The sequence below is a fragment of the Humulus lupulus genome, chromosome 1 (genome assembly GCF_963169125.1).
Source record: "Humulus lupulus chromosome 1, drHumLupu1.1, whole genome shotgun sequence".
Classification (NCBI taxonomy): Eukaryota; Viridiplantae; Streptophyta; class Magnoliopsida; order Rosales; family Cannabaceae; genus Humulus; species Humulus lupulus.
The window spans coordinates 63,486,439-63,509,530 of NC_084793.1; the positions used below are offsets into that span (position 1 = coordinate 63,486,439).

General features: G+C 38.1%; 1 non-coding gene across 1 annotated transcript; it reads left to right on the forward strand.

Annotated features, from left to right (window-relative positions):
• Positions 1–200: 200 nt before the first annotated feature.
• Positions 201–339, forward strand: LOC133813373 (U4 spliceosomal RNA). The gene has a single exon (XR_009884389.1). It is a non-coding gene; the product is annotated as a U4 spliceosomal RNA (small nuclear RNA).
• The last annotated feature ends 22,753 nt before the right edge of the window (positions 340–23,092 follow it).

A 23,092-nucleotide genomic window follows, 5' to 3' on the forward strand; every position in this document is an offset into this window, starting at 1 on the left:
TTATTTCTTTTTCTAGATAAAAATGTTTCCACCTTTATTTCAGTTGATCAGGTTTCATGCCCAAAGGAGACCATTGTCAGTCGAATAATACTGTTACTCAAAGGTATTGGCAGTACTCTAATTTGTCCCACACGGGAAAGCGATGTTATCAATTTATATGTTGGCATTAAAAGAGTAACAGCTAAACTACTTCATAAAGCATCTATGCGCTTGGGGCAATGACGCAGCTGGTGAGGTTATAACCGAGGCGCGTCTATTGCTGTTGAAAACTATTTCCAAAGCCCTCTTAGGCCCGTATTTTACTCCTTCGAGAATTTCTAGAAGGGCTCCCCTCGGGCCTAATAACTTCACCGTGAAGCGACTCCAGCATTGATAGTTTTGAAGTTTTATTAGGGAATCCTATAAAATATAGTCAAAATTACTTCACCATGAAGTCAAAGAGCATTACGAATAGCTCTTTCTATAATTATAAAGAAAATTATTAGCTCTTTTAGAATTTTTATATTCTTTATTTTCATAGGTTTTTAAGACCTCTTTCAAACATTTTTTTTTCTATTTTTTTATTCATTTTTTTTTTAATCTTCTCAAATTTATTAGTTTTTTATTATTTTTATTAATAAAAATATTTAAAGATATAATATTTAAATAATATAAAAAAATAAATAAAGAAGTTGATATATGATATGCTGGAATTTTTTTTATCTAAAATAGAAAAAATAAAGTTTTAGGGATGTTTTCCAACATACATTGAATTTTAATCTACCAATTTAAATTCAACCCTTTCGGATTGAATATTGGATAATATTTTTGAAAACATATTACTTTAAATTAGAAAATGCTAACCAATTTTGCTAGGAAAAAAAGTAATAGCAAGACTGGAGCAAAGTTATTTTCTTAAGAAAGCAACATACTTAAATTGTTAATATTATAAGTTCTTTCATTAGGAGAGAACAACAGCTCAAGTACAATGACTCTTTAAAATCTTTTGTTGAAATTACTCTATAGTAATTGTTAAAGGTGGATCCGTCAACAAAAATTGTAGAATAAGTAGACTTAGATGATCAAATATGGTGTTTACTCTTATAGAGTGGAGCAAGCGAAGAAGATAATTAACTAGTGAAACAATGAATAATTAAGTAATTTTTTAAACATAATTTAGGCAAAGATAAGGCTTATTCATTGTTATATTTACTCAAAAGAAAAATTACAAATTCCCTTCCTAATAAATAGGTCGGCCCAAGCTCTTGGGTAATCAAATTATAACATTAGCATATACATTATCATCCAAGTAGTCATAAACATAGCTTAGCAGTACTACACTTATTTTCACAAAGAGAATGTCTTAAATTTGAATCCCTCTTTCATTGTAAACAAAATGCATTATCCAAAAATTAAAAAAAAAATATTACAATCAATTGATATAATCAAATATTCCAAATAAAACTACAATGTAAATAAAATAAACTAAACAATTGAAAAGCAAAAAATTTTACAATGAACATTCTCCCGTCATAACAGCTAATGAGAATATCGATTTAGGACATTTCTGTGGTGCGATCGACGAAACACTCATACTCATGCAACTCTATTAAGGCTCTTGTAACTGTATTAGTTTGTTATTTTTCTCATTTTGTTAAACACTAACTAATTATGTTAGTTCAGTGTTCTTTGGGTCTCTCGTATAAACACCCTTTGTAAACTTTGTTAATAAGCAGAATACAAAATTCTCAGATTGTTTATGCTCTTTCTTTCTCTCTTCCATAAACACTAATATTGTATCAAAGAAATACACCCATTGATTTTCTTTCCAAGATTCCCATGGTCTGACCAAGAACAAGAAGCTCTGCCACTGTCGCCAATGGAACTTCTAATTCCAGCCCCAGTGCCCTAAACCCAGGCACCACCACTCGTCGCCCAAAAGTTTTGTCTCCTCGCAACACTGCTCTGAGAAACACCGACCTTGGAAATGGAAATAATATTTCGACTACAAATCTATTTGCCCCTCTCCATATTCCTAAACATTCTGCACATTCTGATGACTCCAGCCCATATTTTCTTTACTCCGGTGACAATCCGATCAACGTCATTGCTTCCACAATCTTGACTGGCCCTAATTTCCAATCTCGGAGATGAGGCATGATAGTTTCCTTTGGCGCCAAGAACAAGCTGCCCTTCGTTTATGGAACCTTGCCTTAACTCGATGAAGATGACCCACTTCACACCACATGGAATCGATGCAACCACATGGTAATTGTAACGCCCCAACCCCAGGGACCGTTACGGTGTGCCTTGTAAACAGTGCTAAACTTGCTAACCGAGTCATTTGGCCAAAATCGTGAACTAAGCATGATTAGCGGTTTAGGGATTAAACATTTTGGATAAGATGTAACGTTTCACTAGAACGTTTAGTATATACATTGGGATCCCGAAAATATAATTTCAGAGTTTATTACAGAAAATATTTACAACAGGCCATTCTAAGCGGCAAAACAGGGTTCAACCCTAGTTCCACTTTAAACCTCGGCCGTGGCGGACGAGCAGCTGCATATGTACACATCATCACCTAAGCTCTCCAACTCAAGGATAGTACAACTTCCTCTTGCCTTTACCTGCACCACGTAGCACCCGTGAGCCAAAGCCCAACAAGAAAACACAATAAAGCATGATATAATATCAACAACGATCATAATAACCATTCAGGACTATCAGTCCAAGCAATATAGGTGACAATAGCCAAAAGTCACAATAATGAGCATCGCTCCCTCTAGCCATGTGACGATAGGGTCACCAGGGCTTAACTGATAAATGATCCTTTCATAAGTTTGATTAGGACAGGTGCAAGGTGATTAGTCACCAACATAACCTTCCTCGCGACTCTAGAGTCGAAACTATGGACAACGTCCCCTAGCCTTGTGACAAACGGTCACCGGGGTCATATACCTTGGCTATAGTCATCTGGTCGTAGACCAGGCAAGCGCTTATAAGTTCTCATTGACCTTCCGGTCGGTCCAGCATTAATACCCCATATGAGTCATTCAATGCCGACCTTGATTAGATCTAATCTTTATTTGGCCCGGCGTTCACAACGCACTGCCACTTCTGACCCTTGGGTCGGTAAAACACGACCAGTGCTCAGCCTGCGGTGAACTTAACTAATAAGTCACAGCTTCACAGACGAATCTGGCACCATTTTCGATTCTGACTAATAAGTTAGCGCCATACACAGGTAAGCCATGCCACCAATCCTATATCACATGTTCCATATCCATAAACGAGGCATTTAGCATGCTTACTAAACAGGTATTAGTGCTATTAGGGCCATGTATAAACACAGAGGCTCAAGCTCTGAACAATATCATACTCAGTATATAAAGCATGTCCCAATCACATGTTTCTCATGCATCATATGCAATATATCCAGCAATCCAACATGCACCTATAACAGCCATGCATGTCACGCTTAATAACCAACCAACATGCATCAATGATAGCCATGCATGTCATACTCAATAATAAACCAACATGCATCATAATAGCCATGCATGTCATACTCAATAATCAACCAACATGCATCATAATAGCCATGCATGTCATATATACACAGGGTGCAGTTTTCTTACCTCAAAGTCGAGCTAGAATGATTTAAAGGACAACCCTTGAGAACGATCAACCTTTAGGTCTTTAGCGGTCACCTAGTCATAACCAAATATAAGGTATCATCAATAAAAATGATCAACATAAGTTCCCAAACCAATATCTAGCCTCCGGGACATCAATCCCCACTTAACTGGGTACTAGGATCAACCTCGAGGCCTTAAGCTAGCATCCCTAGGCCAAAAACCCATTTTTGGCCAAATCTGCCTTGATGGGCCGCGGCTCACCACAGCCATGCCGCGGGTCATCACCCTGACAGAGGCATTTCTACCTCAAAAGCCACCTTAGGCCGCGGCACACAAAAGCCAGGCCGCGGCTCATTACCCAGATCAGCCAAAAATCAGCAACGCACCAGCTCGACCTCCCCTACATAATCCCCTAAAACCAAGCCTTCAAACCAGCTCCAAACCTTCTCCAAACACACAATTAAACCTCTAAACATCACCCATAACTCCCCCTCATCAAAACCCAAACCAAACATCAACCTAACTCCCATTAATTCCACTTAACCACCAAGAATTCACAAGCTGAAATCTTAAACTAAAACAGAGTATAAACCAGAAACTAATGGTTGAAACTTACCTTAAATCCGAGTTTGAACCCCCTTCAATGACTGAACCAAAATCCTAAGCTTCCACCTTTAATTTCCTAGCTTAACTCCTCAATTGGGCTCTCAAATATCCAAAGGAAAAAGTGAAGGAAACCTTGTACGGGAGAGAAAGGGAGAAGGAAGAAGATAGGCTCTGTTTTTGATTCTGTTTTCTACAGCCTACTAAATCTCATGTATATCCAAGCCAAATGACCTAAATGCCCCTAGGTCATTTAAAGGCTTCTAAGCACTCCCAAGGGTAAAATCGTCCTTTTCAACCTATACCGTTAATCATAATTAACGCTCTCCAATTCTCGCTATTCTCAATATTCTCAAATACCATTAAATCATATCCCGTTACCCTAAAATCCCCGGTAACGCTATAATCACTAAATTCACCCCGAGACTCACCCCGAGCCCCGAACTTAAACCCGTTATGACTAGACCGAACACCTACATCCCATGATCGTCTCATGTCGATTAGCTCGAACCAATCCAACTTATAATGTGGCTATATTAATTAATCACAATCACGCACCCAAAATATACCATTACGCCCACAGTGGCCAAATTACCCTCATAATTAATATATGAGCCCATATGCATGCATTCACCATCATATAATAATATAATTCACGTAAACATGCATATAATCATTAAATACTATAATAAATCAATTATGGCCCTCCCGGCCTCCTAATGAAGGTCCTAAACCTTATTAGGAAATTTGGGGCATTACAGTAATGTCTTGAATTTTGCATTCCGTTTGTAAGGAAATTTGTGAAAGCATAATGTTTTTTGATGATCCTGCGGCAATGTGGAAAGAGCTCCATGAACGTTTCAATCATGGAAATGGTCCCAAAATTTTCAAGCTTCGAAACATAATCCACAATTTGAAGCAAGGTGATCAAGATGTTAGAACTTCACCAAAGTAAAATCCCTTTAGGATGAGATCAAAGAGTTTCGACTATGTCCGATTTGCAAATGTGGCGATATGCAACAACTTCTTGATCATTATAATGAAGATCATGTGCTCCAATTTTCGACTGGTTTAAATGAATCATACTAGCCAATCCGTGCCCAAATTCTTCTCATAGAACCATTTCCTTCCTTATCAAAAGTCTTCTTAATCATCATACAAGAAGAAGGTCAACATTCCTTGGTCCCTCCTCTAAAAACAAAATTTTCACTTACTATCACAAACAAAGGCACTTGGTGGACAAATGCTACTTTCTACATTGCTTTGCACTCGACTATGGAGACAGAAGGAAAATAACTGACAAAACCACACATGTGGTCAACACAACATCTACAAAAGACTCCACTTTTGCTTCAGTTCCTGTTGCAACAAATCAAGCTTTACTTAGCCAACATTTGATCTCCTTACTCAGCCACCAAATGCAACAGAACATTGCCTCTACTTCCGAGGCCACACCTATTTTTTCAAACTTTTCTAGTAACAATCATTTTCACTCTTCTAAAGTTTGGATGGTAGATAATGGTGCTACACTTCATGTGTGCGATGATATCAATTGTTTTTCTACCTTTGATAATATTCCTTATGCTAAAACTTTCATCTTGCCCACTAGTTTACAAACAAATATTTTAAACACCGGTACTATTATTTTGACTGATGATATAACCTTCCATCATGTTCTCTATGTCCCTTCATTTAATTTCAACCTTTTTTCAGTCAATTTTTTCTCCAACACAATTCAGCTCTTCACTACTGATTCTTGTGTTATACAAGGACGTACAAAGACTTTGAGGATTGTGATTGCTAAAAAACTTGACAACTTATTCTACCTTGCGCAAACTTTTTTTCATACTTTAGCTTTAAATTCTGCAACTCATTGTAATAAGTGTATTGATGGAAAATAATGGCACTCAAGATTAGACCATCCATCTTTGTTCATCACAAATACTTTGAATAAAACACTCTGTTTTGTCCCTGAAAAATCTGATTCTTTTCATTGTTCTATATTTCACTTTGCTAAACAAAGGAAGCATCCCTTTACATCTAATAATAACATGTCACTTGCTGCCTTTGAATTAATACATTTAGATATTTGGGGTCCTTTTCAAGTAATAAGCATTGAGTGTCTTACATATTTTTTGAAATTTTTTTATCATCATACAAGATATACATGTATTTATTTTCCTAAAGCTAAGTCTGAAGCACAATATGCCATTACTCATTTTTTTGCTTACATAAACACTCAATTTTCAACTGTTATTAAAGCAATTGGAAGTGATAATGCAAAAGAGCTTAACTGTAGAGTCCAAGAACTTTACTTAGCTAAGATAGATAATAGTATGATAGTATGTTTAGTGTTATCTTTGTTACTATGGATTTTTGGTTCAGACCGGGATTTATTTGGACACTCATAGTAGTACTTATAGATTTTCTAAGTTTAATCTATAGTTTAAGAATATTAAGTATAACCTAAGGTTTGATTAATGTGACTGATATTAAGGATTATATTTATTATATTATAAGGTTTAGACATCAACCAATAGGATTTTAAGCACATGTTATGAATGGTAATTAAGGATTAAGTATTTTTGAGGATTAAATTAAATAAGGGTAAAGTTTGAATGTTATAGGGTCAGTCAGCAGCTTTGAATACGTTGAGGGCTTAGTCAAGGCTGTTTACTCCATTCAAACTTAGCTAAAAATGTGTAATTTCGTGTTTAATTATTCAGCGTGTGTCGATATATCGCAGCTATAGGGGGCGATATGTCGCAGCACGTAGATACGGAAAACACGAAACGATGCACGGTCGCCTTGGGCATACTGGCCCAGGCGATATATCGCCTACAGGGGGCGATATATCGCCTCCTTCAGCATGAATTCAAACTCTTTTGAATTCATTTCCTTTCAGCCATTCAAACTCCTTCAACAGTCCAGCATCTTTTGAACGAGTCTTCAGCCTCTGCTGAACGATTATTCAAATGATTTTCACCTAAAAAGCCATTATTTTTATTCAAGTAAAATCAAGATATTTTCATTCCCAAACTCTATAAATAGGACCTAGTACCCAGCCATTATTCACCATTTGCTCTAAGTTCAGAAGCTGCTAGTGTTAAGTGAGTGTGAGAGTGTAAACACTTGGTTTGGGGAGAAAACTATAAGCTTAAACATCATAAGCTTATCAAACACTTTGGGAAGTGAGCTTTATAGTATTTCGGTGAAGGTTAGATTGATCTTGCAAATCTTTGAGGTAAACCCGAAACTCTATTTCATTTATTTCATGATTATTTCCTTTCTCAAAACCTTCTACTCAATCCCCTAACCTCATTCTTATTTTGGTTAGGGAATCCAAGCTCTTAAGCATATAAGTCGGTAAGTATGTTTTCTATGGTTTAGTCTTTCCATCTCTTCCATTTCATCTCCTTTCTTTAAACTCACTATTTCTTATGGTTTTAGGAGTGTTCCAAAGGTCCCAACTCAGTCCATAATCCCGGTAACTTTGGTACGGAAAATAGGCTAGAATCTATATGATTATGTTTATGTTATCTTATGTGTTATGTTATGATATGTTATGAATATGTTATGAATATGTTATGCATGTGTTTGTTGTAGGCTTGGGCATATGCCCTATTTGACTAACAAGACCCCAAAAAGATTGTGGGCATAAGCCTATTTAGCTGGTAGGACCCCACTAATCTCATGGGCATAAGCTTGTTTAGTCTATGGGACCCCAAGTAATAATGGCCATTATAATAAGTGTATTATGTGTTATGATATGTCTTTACGTTTATTATGAAATTTATGTGTATGACTATGTGTTAGATTTTCCTTGCTGGGCATTAGGCTCATTCCTTTCTGTTTATGTGCAGGAAATAAGCTTTAGAGGTGGAAAGATTCGTGACGCTTAGAGGATGTGTATCGATGGTGAATGGAGTCAAGGGGCCGAACGTTATTCGATTCGAGGATGTAGTCTTGTTTATGTTTTTATGGTTTTTAAATGTATTTTTCCGCATTTTCTATGTAACCCTTTTTACTTTAAGTTATTTTTTTTGTTTTAAAGACAATGGGTACCCATATTCTACTTATTTTATGAAAGTAACCTTTGTTTCTACAAGTTTATAATAAATTATGGTATTTCCGCAAAAATGTAAGTTTTATGTATAGATTCGTTAATGGTCCAAATAGTCTAGATTAGTGGGTCATTACATTAACTTGACTTCTTCTTTTGCAACAAAATGTGTTATTCAATATAATTCTTGTATTGACACACCTCAACAAAATTCTGTCATTGAACGGAAACATCAACGCATCTCAAATGTGGCACGTGCTCTTGAGTTTCAATCGGGTGTTTCTCTAAAATATTGGAGCTACATTACAAAAACAGTTGTGTATCTTCTTAATAGAACATAATCGACCTTATTGAAAAATAAAAGCTCATTTTAATTACTTTATAAAAAAAAGCCCAAATATGCACATTTAAGAAACTTTGGTTGTTTAGCTTATGCTTCTACTCTTGTCAACCAAAGACACAAATTTTCTCCTCGATCAAGAGCTTGTGTTTTCATTGGATATCCAGAAAATATGAAATCTTATTGTCTCAATGATATTCAAACTCAACAGATTTTTTTCTCTAGGGGTGTCATTTTTCATGAACAAATTTTTCCATTTGAAAAAATAAATTTTAAACATAAATATGATTTTGTGCTCTCCTATGATATTATACATGCCTTTGTTGATGATAACATTGCAGGTCCTACTTCAAACAAATTCTATCACCCTACTGCTACTACTAAAAATAATGTTGTAGGTCCTCATACCATTTCTGACTCTACCAACAACACAAGTAGGAACTCTTCTACTCAACAACAAACCACAAGAACATGTAGAACTATTCACAAACCAACACACTTAAATGATTATATATGTGATTTAGTTACTACTTCTTGTTCCACGGCACACCCTTTAGCTAATAACCTAGATTATAGCTGATTATCCAATGATTTTAAAGCTGCCATTCTTGCTACTCACACCATACCTGGACCAACATATTTTTTCAAAGCCATCAAAATACTTGAGTGGAAGAAAGAAATGTCCCCTAAATTAGATGCTCTTGAAGCCAAACAAAATTGGACCATTGTTTCTTTACAATCCGTTAGCAACACCGTAGGGAGTAAATGGCTCTATAGAATCAAACATAAACCCAATGGAGACATAGAAAAGTATAAAGCTTACCTTGTAGCCAAAGGCTTCACCCAACAACTAGGGATTGATTTCATTGTGACATATGCCCCCGTAGCAAAGTTCAATACCTTTAATACATTACTTGCTCTTGCTGCTGTCCATAATTGGAGATCTTCATGAAAATGTTTACATGGAATTACCTAAAGAATATACACCTCTCGGCCTTCTTCCATCAAATTCTGTTTGCAAAATAAATAAAAAAAGTCTATATGGCCTTTAAACAAGCCTCTAGACAATGGTATAACAAACTTAGAGCTAATTTATTGGAAGATGCCTTCAAACAATCACATTCCGATCATTCTCTATTCATCAAGCAATATTCAGGTGTCTTCTTAGCCCTTCTCAAATATGTTGATGATATAGTAATTGTAATTAACAATGACATTGCCATTACTCAATTTAAAAATAATATAGATTCTAGATTTAAATTAAAAAACCTTGTTAAACTCATATTTTTCCCAGGCCTTGAAATAGGTCGCACTAATAAAGGTATTTATTTATCATAAAGACCTTTTGCTCTTCAATTCCTCAATGAAACAGGTTACCTATAACATCCCAATTTCCCTAATAAGGCTTAGTGCTGTAATTAGGGGGCCAAGAGGACGATAATTGATTTATTTACACTATTATGTGTTAATATGCATGATTATATGAATTATGCTAGTTATATTATAATATAACTATATTTTCATGTCTAGGTGTATTAAGCATGCTTTTGGGTCCGCTTTTATTAGAAGGGAACTTTTGTAATTTTGGCTAGTCGATGGCATACTTGAATATATTATGTGGATATATTTGGGTTATTCGGCACGAGGTGATCCTAGGGAGAAAGTTAGCGGTTTATTCATAACGTGGTCAAATATTGGGATCGGGGTGAGCATAGGAGTAATTTGGTAATTTAGTACATTACCAGGATTGATCAGGTAATGGGAAATCATTTGGAAATTGTTTAAGGATATCAGAAGTAATGGAAATTGTGAGACGTTAATTATGATCAACAGGAATATGTGGCAAATCACCAAATTACCCTTGAGGGCATAAGAGGGCAAGGCTTACGCAAAAGGGCATTTGGGTCATTTTGTGCCAAAACTAGTGACTTAGTCACTGGTTTCTTCAGCTGAAGGAAACCCCAAAAACAGAGAATTGAAATACTCTCTCTCTCAACCATTTCTCTCCCTCTCTCTCTATCTTGGTTTTGATTTTTGAGGAAACTAGTGGTAACTTAAGCTTGGTTTGAAGGCTTAAGTCTAGGATTGGATTAGCTGCGACTAGGAGGACTTAATCACAGTTGAGGTGAGGCTACACTCTCTGTTTTAATTTAATTCTACCATGATTTTATAGTGTCCTTGAGCTTGAGGTTCAAGGTGTTGAATTAGAGATTTGGTGAGGCTTTTGAGTGAACTAAGGTTGGTTTTTGATGCTGGTAAGATGTTGATGTTGTTCTGGGATCGAGTGATGATTTTGGGTTTTGTTTAGAGTTATTTTCTTGTAAGGTTTGGCCGAGGAAAAATAGGGGAAAATTGGGTTCGTAGGGTCGTGCCGCGACCCATGTAAACCCAGGGCGCAGGGGGTTCTATTTGGCGTAGGCGTGCCGCGACGCTCAAGGTCAAGTCGCGACACGTGTCCCTAGGGCAGAGGAAGGGGGAGTCCTCGGATTGGAGGAGCGCCTGACCCATAAGGGGGGGGGGGGGTTGCGGCTTGCATAGGTAGTTTTGGCCAAGTTGGGTTTTAAGTGACGGGAACTCAAACCTATGGGCTCGAGAAGGATTCTACTACCCGGTTTAGTAGGATTCGAGGTCCTTGAGGCTAGGACCTTGTCCGGAAGACTTTATTTACTTGATATTGATGAATATCATTTATTATGGTTATGACTTGGATACTGCTATGGCTTGAGAATTGATCATGCTCGAGGGTTGTTCATTTTTAATCTATGCATGGACTAAAGGTAAGAAAACAACACCCAATACATGATGTACGTGATTAGGGCTTGGTCTGGTTGTCAAATATAGCTTTGATTAGGGCTTGGGCCTTGCAATGTGCATGCTTATAATTATGCTTTTGATTGTTTGATTAAGCATGCTGAATGCTATGCATCTGGATAATTGTTATATAATGTATTCCTGATTGCATTATCTGATTGAGAAAGGCTTGACTTATAAGTTAAGGACGGTAATAGCGCTGAGCGCTGGTCGAAATCATTGACTAATAAGTCAATGGTGGCAATAGCGCACTAAGCGTAGGTCGTTGTGGTTAGGCCTAATCAGGAGCGCATTATACGCTTGTACGACTCAATGGTCGTATAAAATTAAGCACCAGGTATGTTGGGCCAGCTCGAAGGCTGGTTAGATAGAGGATAAAGCAATGGGCCCTGGGGTGACTTAGTAGTCCCTTATCATAGGGCATGGCCCCGGTATGACTTATTAGTCATCTAGTTAGGGCAGCGGGCCCTTGTGTGATAGGGTAGTCACTAATTTTCATAAAATTCATGCATGAGTAGGGTTATTACTTCTAGGCATGCTTATTATGATTCTATGATATACTATTAATTGCTTATGAGCATGTTTAAGTTTTTTTGCTGAGCCTTGGCTCACGGGTGCTATGTGGTGTAGGTATGGGGAAAGGGAAGCTGGACCAGCTATGAGTTGGAAAACTTTGGTGGCGATGTGTACATATGCGGCTGCTCGACCACCACAGTCGGGGGTCTCTCAGAGGAACTAGGGTTAAACCCTATTTTGCTGCTTAGGTCGGCTGGTTGTAACTTTTGAACTGTAATGGACCCTTTTAAATGTTATGTTGGGATCGCATGTATGAACGTGAATATTTTTAATGAAATGGTTATTCCTTTATGACCAAATTTTTTAACCCTAAACTGTTAATCACATTTAGTTACATTTTTATGGCCAAATGACTCGTTTAGAGAGTCGAATACCATTTAAAACATACAGTGTAACTGTCTTGGCTATCTGGGGCATTACAACTTGGTATCAGAGCTTGCCAATGTTAAGGGTTCCTGAAGACAAGCTGAGCATGTACACTCACCACTAAAGACAGGCTTGACTAGGGGTTTGGTAACTATTTATGTGGTTATGTGTTTAACTGCTTAAATAGGATATAAATGACTTATTTGCCTACCTTATTATAGGTCCTGGCCCTTGACTGTTGATTGAATGATAAAGATATGATTATTTGCATTGATATTGCTTGTGAGTGTAAAGGAAATACTTATTGGCGATGTTATATGTATATAAATTCTTATTAGCATCGCTATTTGTTGTAAATGTCAAAAAATGCTTATTAGCATCATTAATTGTTTATCAGTGCTAAAAAATGCTTATTAGCATTGTTATTTCTTGTAAATGCCAAAGAGTGCTTATTAGCACAATGTTTGAGTATGAATATGAATCGACATGCTTATTAGCATGATTATTGGGTGTGAATGTTTGTTTGCCCGGTCTTGGACCATAGGGCAGCAAGAGGCTTATTTATTACTATTTAACTAGCCGAATTGATAAATGCATCAAGTTACAAGCTTGAAATTATGCTTCCAAGGCAGATAGATTCATTAGCTGGTCAGGAAGAATAGGGCCAAATTCATAGACATGGACAGAATGATATTCAAGGCGAAACATCTCATCCAACTCCAGAGAACTGGCAGCAAGTGCTTGCTGATATGGAAGCCAGGTTATTGAGGCATGAAGAAGAAATTCGCTTCTTGAGACAACAACAAGTTCCTAGTGGGAACAGTCAATCAGAGGTACCACCTGTGATGGGGTCAATAGTAGAGCAGCCGCCAGAGGCGGGGAATAGATGGGAACCTCTTTATGAAAGGTTCAGTAAACAACACCCTCTAGTGTTTGAGGGCAATGTAGTTCTGGCTAAGGCCAAGTAGTGGATGAGCATGGTCACCCCCATCCTGGATTTCATGAGGGTGGTTGGTAATGAGAGCATGGCCTGTGCCATATATATGTTTTGGGAGGATGCCCGAATTTGGTGAGAGGTGATATCCCAGACCAGGAACATCAATACCTTGGATTGGGAAGAGTTTAGAATTCTGTTCAGTAAAAAGTATTACAATGATGTAGTTAGGGCTGCAAAAGCTGAAGAGTTCAGTAAACTGCTTCAGGAGAACATGTCAGTGTCGGAGTATGCACTGAGATTTGATAGATTTGCCAAGTTCACCGCAGACTTGGTGCCCACTGAAGGGACAAGGAAGGAAAGATTCCTTTAGGGCCTACAACCGATGTTTTTCTGGGATGTCCGTATTACCACCGTGTCTATGGTGACAACATATGCATAGGTGGTAGAAAAGGCCCTTACTGTAGAGGGCGCACAGAACAAATTCTGGCATGAGAACGTGTCCAGGAGAGTAACTAGGATGATGGGACCTCCATTCATGGTTTCAGGTAGGGGCGGAGGCCTTAGTGATCAAAAAAAGGAAGGCTCTAGATGCCTTTTTAGCTCCAGACCTTGATAGGAGACCACATGATATTCAGATAGGCCACCATGGAAGCAATGAGGGCTGGAGGACCTTTCTAGAGTGCGCTAGATGTAGGAGGGGCCATGTGGGAGAATTTCAGGTGAATGTCTGCTTCTTGTGTGGGATAGTGAAAAAATTAAAGAAGGATTTCCCTAGAGGAAGAGTGGAAGAACAAAGGAAGGCGAACAGCCCGACCCCATCTCGAGTGTTCACACTGACACAGGTAGAGGCTGAGGTTAGTCCCTTAGTAGTCACATGACAACTTTCTAGTGCTGGAACCTCTTATACTGTTTTGATTGATTCTGGTGCTACACACTCATTTGTTTATAATAGGATTATTGATAGATTGTGTAAACCATGTGATCACGATGCTGTGAGGTTCAAAAATTTAATGCCTACTAGGGAGTTAATAGTTTCCAAGAGATGGGTCAGATCACTGCCAGTGACAGTCGACGAGAGAGAGTTGTCAGTTGATTTTATAGAGTTAGTTATGGATAGATTTTACATTATTTTGGGTATGGACTGGTTAGTGAAGTATGGGGCAACCATAGATTGCAAGAAGAAGATGGTAACCTTTGAACTTGAGGGTGAAGATCCCTTTGTATTTGTTGGTACTATGCATGGACCCCGTATACCTATGATATTAGTATTAAGGGCTAGAGACCTATTGCGAGGTGGATACAATTCCTAGCCAGTGTGGTAGATACAACTCAGGTCATGCAAATAAGACCAGGAGAGACTAGATTAGTCTGTGAGTTCTTGGATGTGTTTCTAGAGGATTTAATAGCGTTGCCGCCTCACAGAGAGATAGAGTTTGTTATTGAATTGACACTAGGGACAAAGCCAGTGTCTAAGGAACCTTACAGAATGGCCCCGATAGAATTGAAGGAACTAAAGATACAGCTACAGGAGCTGTTAGACATGGGTTTTATTAGACCTAGTTTCTCACCATTGGGTGCACCAGTTTTATTTGTGAAGAAGAAGGACGGTTCTTTGAGGATATACATTAATTACTTAGAACTTAACAAGTTGACCACTAAGAATAAGTATCCTCTACCAAGGATAGATGACCTATTTGATCAGTTGCAGGGTAAGACGGTATTCTCAAAGATAGATCTTCGATCTGGTTATCGCAAGCTGAGGATCAAGGAGGGAGATATACGAAAGACTGCATTTCATACCAGATACGGGCATTATGAGTTCTAAGTCATGTCATTTGGTTTGACTAATACCCGACCACTTTTATGGATCTGATTAACAGGTTGTTCAAAGATTATTTGGATCAATTTGTGATCGTCTTCATCGACGATATTCTGGTTTATTCTCAGTTAGAGGCTGAGGGAGCACATACTGTTTGCAAAGTTCAAGAAATGTGAGTTCTGGTTACCACAGGTGACTTTCCTTGGTCAAATTGTTAGTAGAAATGTGATCAAGGTGGACCCAGCAAAGGTTTAGGCAGTTAGGGATTGGAAAAGGCCAAGGAACGCCTTAGAGTTTAGAAGCTTCCTTGGATTAGCAGGTTATTACAGACGTTTTGTGGAAGGGTTCTCAAGGATTTCTACCCCATTGACGACATTGACACGCAAGAATTAGAAGTTTGTGTGGTCAGATAGGTGTGAGAACAACTTGTAGGAGTTGAAGTGGTGGCTGATCATAGCTCCAGTACTCTAAGCCTTCCAACATATGAGGAGAAGTTTGTAGTATACTATGATGCCTCACGATAGGGTTTGGGTTGTGTTCTTATGCAGACGGGGAAGGTGATTGCCTATGCAACACGTCAGTTGAAGGAGTATGAATAAAGATATCCCACTCATGATCTGGAGCTGGCAGTAGTGGTATTTGCGCTAAAGGTATGGAGGCATTGCCTTTATGGGGTGAGGTGTGAGATATACATTGACCACAAGAGCTTAAAGTACTTCTTCACACAGAAAGATCTGAACATGAGACAGAGATTGTAACGCCCTGGTTACTCTAAGACCGTTACTGTGAACATTAAATCATGCATAACTCGCTAAACGAGTCATTTGGTTATAAACGTGCTTCTAGGTGTTATTAATAGGCTAAGGTGAAAAAATCAATCAAAAGGAAAGGATATATTTTATTTAAAACATAAAACCGTACATGGGCCCATAATAGCATTTACAAGTTATTTACAATTCAAAATGGTTATTACAGTGTAAAAGTTACCACCCGCTGACCTAAGTGGCAAAAGTAGGTTCCCCTGAGAAACACCTTGGCCGTGGTGGTCAAGCAGTCGCATATGTACACATTTCCACCTAAGCTCTCCACTTAAGGCTGGGTGAGCTTTTCTTTCCCTTTATCTGCACCACATAGCACCCGTGAGCCATGGCTCAGCAAGAAAACTCATTACGGCATGTATACAATTTCAAATGACGATTATGATAATCATACTGGGCTTGTGGTCGTAAATAGATAAGTGAATATCACTTCAAGATTCTAGTAACCATGCTGGGGCTTGTAGCCCTAATAAGATAATATCAAGATTCTAATAATCATGCTGGGGCGTGTAGCCCTAATCAGATGGTGACTGATGAGTAAGTCACGAATTTAAACAAGATGGCTGACTATGGAGTCACAAATTTGAATTAGATAGGTGACTAATGTGTGAGTCACGAACTTGGGCTTCGCACCCTTAGCCATGTGAGGGAGCAGTCACCTGGGCCTTCTGGCCCTGGTTCTATGTAACTAGCCATTAGATTAGACAAGCACTTTTGTTTCATCAAACTTAAGGTCGGTTAAGCATTTCATGCTCATGACGATAATTTGATTAGATCTAATCTTTTTTTCTTGCGTTAAACACGCTAATACCGTTCTTGACTCATAAGTCAATACCATACGACCAGTGCTTAGAACTACTGCCGAACTTGACTAATGAGTCACAACTTCATAGTCAGTACTGGCAGCATTGCTGATTCCTGACTCATAGGTCAGTGCCATTCACAGATAAGCAAGATTGCTAAGAATTTAATATGCAATCAATGTCCATATATATAACACTCAACATGCCTCATTAATAACCATGCATATCATATACTGGGTGCAGTTTTCTTACCTTTGGTTTGAGCGTGGAATAATCAAAGAATAAACTTTGAGAATGATCAATCCTTTAGTCCCTTAACGGTCACCTAGTCATAACCAAATATGGGATTCCATCAATAAAATGAATGATAAAAAGTACCTGACCAAGACCTAGCCTCCAGGACGTCGAATCCTACTAAACTGGGTAATAGGATTGATCTCGAGGCCTAAAGTTTGAGTTCCCATGACAAAAACACATTTCTGGCCCAAAATGCTCTTAAGAGCTGCAACCCTACTCCACCATGCTACGACCTGCCTCCCAAACAGTGGCGCTAGACTCAAGCTCTGGCACCCTATGTCGCGGCATGCCTCCCAAGCGACGCGGCCCTACCTGCCCATCAGCCAAAAACCCCTATTTTCTCCGATCAAAACCTCATTTTCCCCTCTTTTTATCCTTCTAAAAACTTACTCAAACATCTCCAAATCCAAACCATGCATTACCACAACACAATCAACATTCCAACAACAAAACCCAAGCTTTGAACCACTAAAAACCACACCAATTACTCAATTTTAGAATCAAAACTTCAAGCTCAAAAAAAACACAAAAACAAAGAAAAAATCAGCAAAACCATGGCTGAATTCTTACCTCAAACTCAAGATTGAATCCCCTTCAATGGCTGAACACAACCCTAGACCCTCAAGGCTCAACTCCCTAACTTGATTCCTCAATTGGAGTTCAAAAATTTCAAAGGGAGAAGAAGAGAAAGATGATCGTGGGAGTGGAAGGAAAGTCTCTATTTTGGCTTCAACTTATAACCTTCTACGGCTTTCTATGGTTGAATATATCCTTTGGTCAAATGACCAAAATGCCCCTAGGTCATATTTATTTCCTTGACAGGCCCCAAGGGAAAAACCGTCCTTTCTCCCCTATCTCGTTAATCATAATTAACGTCCTCTAATTCCCGTTATTCCCAATATTCTCAAATACTAATAAATCATATCCCATTACCCTTTAATTCTCGGTAATGCACTAATCATCAAATTACCCCGAGACATACCCCGAGCCCCGAAATCAACCCCGTTATGACCAAATCACTAACTAGTATTCAAAGATCGTCTCATGCCGAATAGCTCGAACAAATCCACATTATAATGTGGCCTCATCAATAATCACCAACATGCATGCAAATATACAAATATGCCCTCAACAGGCCAAATTACCAAAATACCCTTATAATGAAATGTGGACCCGCATGCATGCATTTATCATTATATAATAATATAATTCACATAAACATGCGTATAATCATTTAATGGCCTAATAAATCAATTATGGCCCTCCTCGCTTACTAATCCAACCATAAAACCTCATTAGGGATTTTAGGGCATTATAGAGACATTGGCTGGAGTTGGTGAAGGATTATGACTGTGAAATCCTGTATCACCCAGGAAAGGCCAATGTGGTTGTAGAGTCCAAGAACTTTACTTAGCTAGTTAGATAGTAGTAATAAAAATAGCTAGTAATAGTTATAGTATGTTTATTACTGTGGATTTTGGTTCAAGCCGAGACTTAGTTGGACACTCGTAGCAACACTTGTAGATTTTATAAGTTTAACTTATAGTTTAAGAATATTAATTACAACCTAAGGTTTGATTAATATGACTGATTATGGAGATGATATTTATTATACCATAAGGTTTAGATAGACCCAATAAGATAATAACACTTGTCATGTGTATGTTTAATGAGAAAATAAGTATTTTTGAGGAATAGTTTATTAAGAATAATATTTGAAAATCCTAGAGTCTGCCAGCAGCTTTCAAATCATTAAAGGACTTAGTCAAGGTTGTTTACTAAATTCAAAGTAGGCTGAAAAAGTGTAATTACGTGTATAATATTTCAGCGTATGCCGATATATCGCAGCTCTAGGGGGCAATATATCGCCACACGGGGATACAAAAAAACACGTAACTTCGCACGACCACCTCGATGAGCCTCGGGAATATGAGCCCAGGCGATATATCGCCTATTGTAGGCGATATATCGGCTCTAGGGATGCATTTTCAAATGATTTTGAAACCGAGCTCATTTTAATCCTTAACCTCTTGATAAGTCCAGAATCTTTTTGACTAAGTCTTCAGCCTCTGTTGAACGATTATTCAAATGTTTTTCCATTAAAAATTCATTATTTTTATTCAAGCTAAATGAAGATCTTTTCATTCTTGAACTCTATAAATAGGACCTAGTACCCAGCCATTTCTTCATTCTTCAAGCTGAGTTCAGAGCCTACAAGCTGCTAGGATTACTTTAGAGTGTTAAACACTTGGGTTGGAGTTATAAGCTTTATCATTATAAGCTTATTAAACACTTGGGAAGTAAGGTTCATAGTGTGTATTTCGATTTCGAGGTGTAGTTCGGGTATAGCAATTTCAAAGGTATTCCTAATTCTAGTTCCTTTCTGTATTGTTTCATTAGTTCTTATAGTTTTTCTCTACTCAAATCCTAACTCAGTTTTCTTTATTCTTGGTTAGGCATCTAAGTTCTTTGAACTTGAGGTTCTTGTTGGTAAGTATCTTCCCGATGGTTTAGTTCATTCTTTTCATCTCTTTTCTTTTAGAATACTCACCTCTCTATTAATGGTTTTTAGGAGTGTTCCAAAATCCCTTCCTTGTTCTCATCATCCTGGTATTTTAGTAAGGAAAATAGGATAGTTCTTATGTGATATGTGCTATGTTTATATAAAAGTGTTATGATTATGCTATAGTATGATTTTATGTGTTATGATATATGCATGTTTTGGGGCTTATAGTTGTTATATAACAAACCCTAGCACTTTTATGTTTTGGGCTTATAGTTGTTATATAGCAAACCCCAACATTTTTATGTTTTTGGGGCTTATAGTTGCTTAACTAGCAAACCTCATTGTAGTTGAGGCTTATAGTTGCTTAGTTAGCAAACCCCAATAGTTACCATGTACATGGGTTAGAATTATGATATATGTGTTATAGTATATGATATACGTTCATAGTTTACGTGTATGATTATGTTTCATGCTTGTATTAGATTTTCCTTACTGGCATTAGGCTCATTCCTTTATGTTTTATATGTGCAGGAAAATAGTTATGGCGACGGGAAGGTTCTTGGCAGCTTGGGAATATGTATTGAGGGAGAATGGAATCGGTGGACTGCGTGAACGATTCGAGGATGAAGTTGTTTCTAGTCATTTAAAATTATGCTTTACATGTATTTTCCGCACTTTGTTTTGTAACGAATTTTAAGATTTAAAGTTAAGATTATTTTAATATTTTCAAAACCATGGGATCCCATATCCTAAATGAAATTTTCATGTATTTAACCTTTGCTTTACAATTTATAATAAAGTTATGGTTATTTCATATGTATGTTTTCTTAAGATTAGTGTCAGTGTATAGTAGTTATTAATGGTCCAAAGTCTAGAATTAGTTGGGTTGTTACATTGGTGGCAGATGCCGTAAGTTGGAATGGTCCGGGCCAGTTATACAGTGCGAGATAGATATCCAAGGAGTTGGCAGAGGATATGACCAGAGTTGGAATAGAGTTGCTGGTGGGCCAGTTGGCCAACATCACACTACAGTCTCCACTGTTGGAGATGATAAAGGAAAGTTAGTTGAGTGATCCATAGCTGACGAGGATCAGAGGGGACATCCTAGATGGAGTGGCTATGGATTTTATAGTGTCCGATATGGGCTTGTTGAGATACAAGGGTCGGATCTGTGTTCTGATGGACACTGTTATCAGACGAGAGATTCTGGATGAATCTCATACTACCCCTTACTCTTTTTCATCCAGGCACCACGATGATGTTTCAGGATTTTAGATCGCTATATCGGTGGCCTGGGATGAAGAGGGATGTGACAAAATATATGGCTAAGTGCTTGACATGTTAGCAGGTCAAGGCTGAGCATCAGAGACCAGCAAGGCTATTACAACTTTTGGAAATTCGAGAGTGGAAATGGGAGGATATTACGACGGATTTTATGGTTGGGTTACCTAGGACCGTGGGTCAACATTATTCAGTGTGGGTTATCGTGGATCGATACACAAAATCAGATCACTTTTTACCAGTGAGGACGACATATACGGTTGACCAGTAGGCAGATCTCTATGTGAAAGAGATAGTGCGCCTTCATAGTGCTCCAAGGTCGATCGTGTCAGATCAAGACCCCACATTTACTTCAAAGTTTTGGGGAATTTTGCAGAAGGATATGGGTACACAGTTGAAATTCAGTACTGCCTATCATCCTTAAACAGATGGTCAATCCGAAAGGATGATACAGATATTAGAAGACATGTTGCAAGCATGTGTACTGAACTTTGAAGGGTCATGGAGTAAGTATTTGACTTTGATAGAGTTTTCCTACAATAAGAACTATCAGTCGGCCATTGGGGTGGGTCCTTATGAGATAATGTACAGTAGGAAATGTAGATCACCCATTCATTGGGATGAGACAGGAGAAATGAAATACTTGGGTCCTGAGGCAGTTCAAAGGACCAATGAGGCTATTGAGAAGATTAGAGCTCAGATGCTTGCTTTTCAGAGTAGACAGGAAAGTTATGCAGACCCGATGTGTAGGAATGTGGAGTTCCAAGTGGGAGACTATGTCTTTCTTATAGTCTCACCATGGAAAGGGGTGAGGAGGTTTGGGAAGAAGGGAAAGCTGAGCCCTAGATTTGTAGGACCATTCGAGATCCTCGAAAGGATTGGTCAAGTAGCCTATAGATTGGCCTTACCCCCGAAAATGTCGTCCTTACATAATGTATTTCATATTTCAACACTTTGGAAGTATGTGTCAAACGTGACTCATGTCTTGAGTTGCGAAGATCTGGAGCTGTAGGCAGATCTTTCCTATGTGGAACAGCCAGTCTAGATACTAGACAGGAAGGACAAGGTCCTGAGGAACTAAGCCATACATTTGGTTAAGGTATCATGGAGGAGTAGCTAGGTCGAAGAGGCAACCTGGGAATTAGAGTCCAACATGTGTGATCAGCATCCCAAGATGTTCATGTAAAATTTTGAGGATGAAATTCCTGCAAGGAGGGGATAGTTGTAACGTCCCAATTTCCCTAATAAGGCTTAGGGCCTTAATTAGGGGGCTAGGAGGGCGATAATTGATTTAATAGCATAACTATGTGATAATATGCATGATTGTATGAATTATGTGAGTTATTTTGTAATTTGATGGTATTTTCATGTTTAGGTGTATTAAGCATTCTTGTGGGCCCGTTTCTTATTAGAAGGGTGTTTTTGTAATTTTTGCCCGTCGACGAGCATATTTGAATGTATATGCATTATATGATTGACACCACATTATTATGTGGATATAATTGGGTTGTTTGGCACAAGGCAATCCTAGGGAGTAAGTTAGCGGTTTAGTCATAACGAGGTCAAATACTGGGCTCGAGGTGAGCGTAGGAGTAATTTGGTAATTTACTACATTACCGAGATTGATTGGATAATGGTAAATTATTTGGTAATTAATTAAGGATATTGGAAGTAATGGTAATTGTGAGAAGTTAATTATGATTAATGGGAAAATGTGGCAAAAGACCAAAGTATCCTTGAGGGCATAAGAGGGCAAGGATTAAGCAAACGAGCATTTGTGTCATTTTGTGCCAAAATTAGTGACTTAGTCACTGGTTTCTTCAATTTTAGGAAACCCCAAAAAATAGAGCATTGAAAGACTCTCTCTCTCAACCTTTTTCCTCCCTCTCTCTCTGTCTTTGTTTTGATTTTTGAGAAATCTGATGGAAACTTAAGCTTGGTTTGAAGGCTTGAATCTAGGATTGGATAATCTGTAGCTAGGAGGACTTAATCACAACTCAGGTAAGGCTACAATCACTGTTTTTATTTAATTCTACCCTAGATTTATAGTGTTATTGAGCTTGAGGTTCAAGGTGTTGAATTAGAGATTTGGTTGGGGTTTTAAGTGAACTAATGTTGGGTTTTGATGCTGGTAAGATGCTGATGTTGTTCTGGGATCGAGTGATGATTTTGGGTTTTGTTTGGGGTGATTTTTTGTAAGGCTTGGCTAAGGAAAAATAGGGGAAAAACTGGGTTCGTAGGGTCGCGCCGTG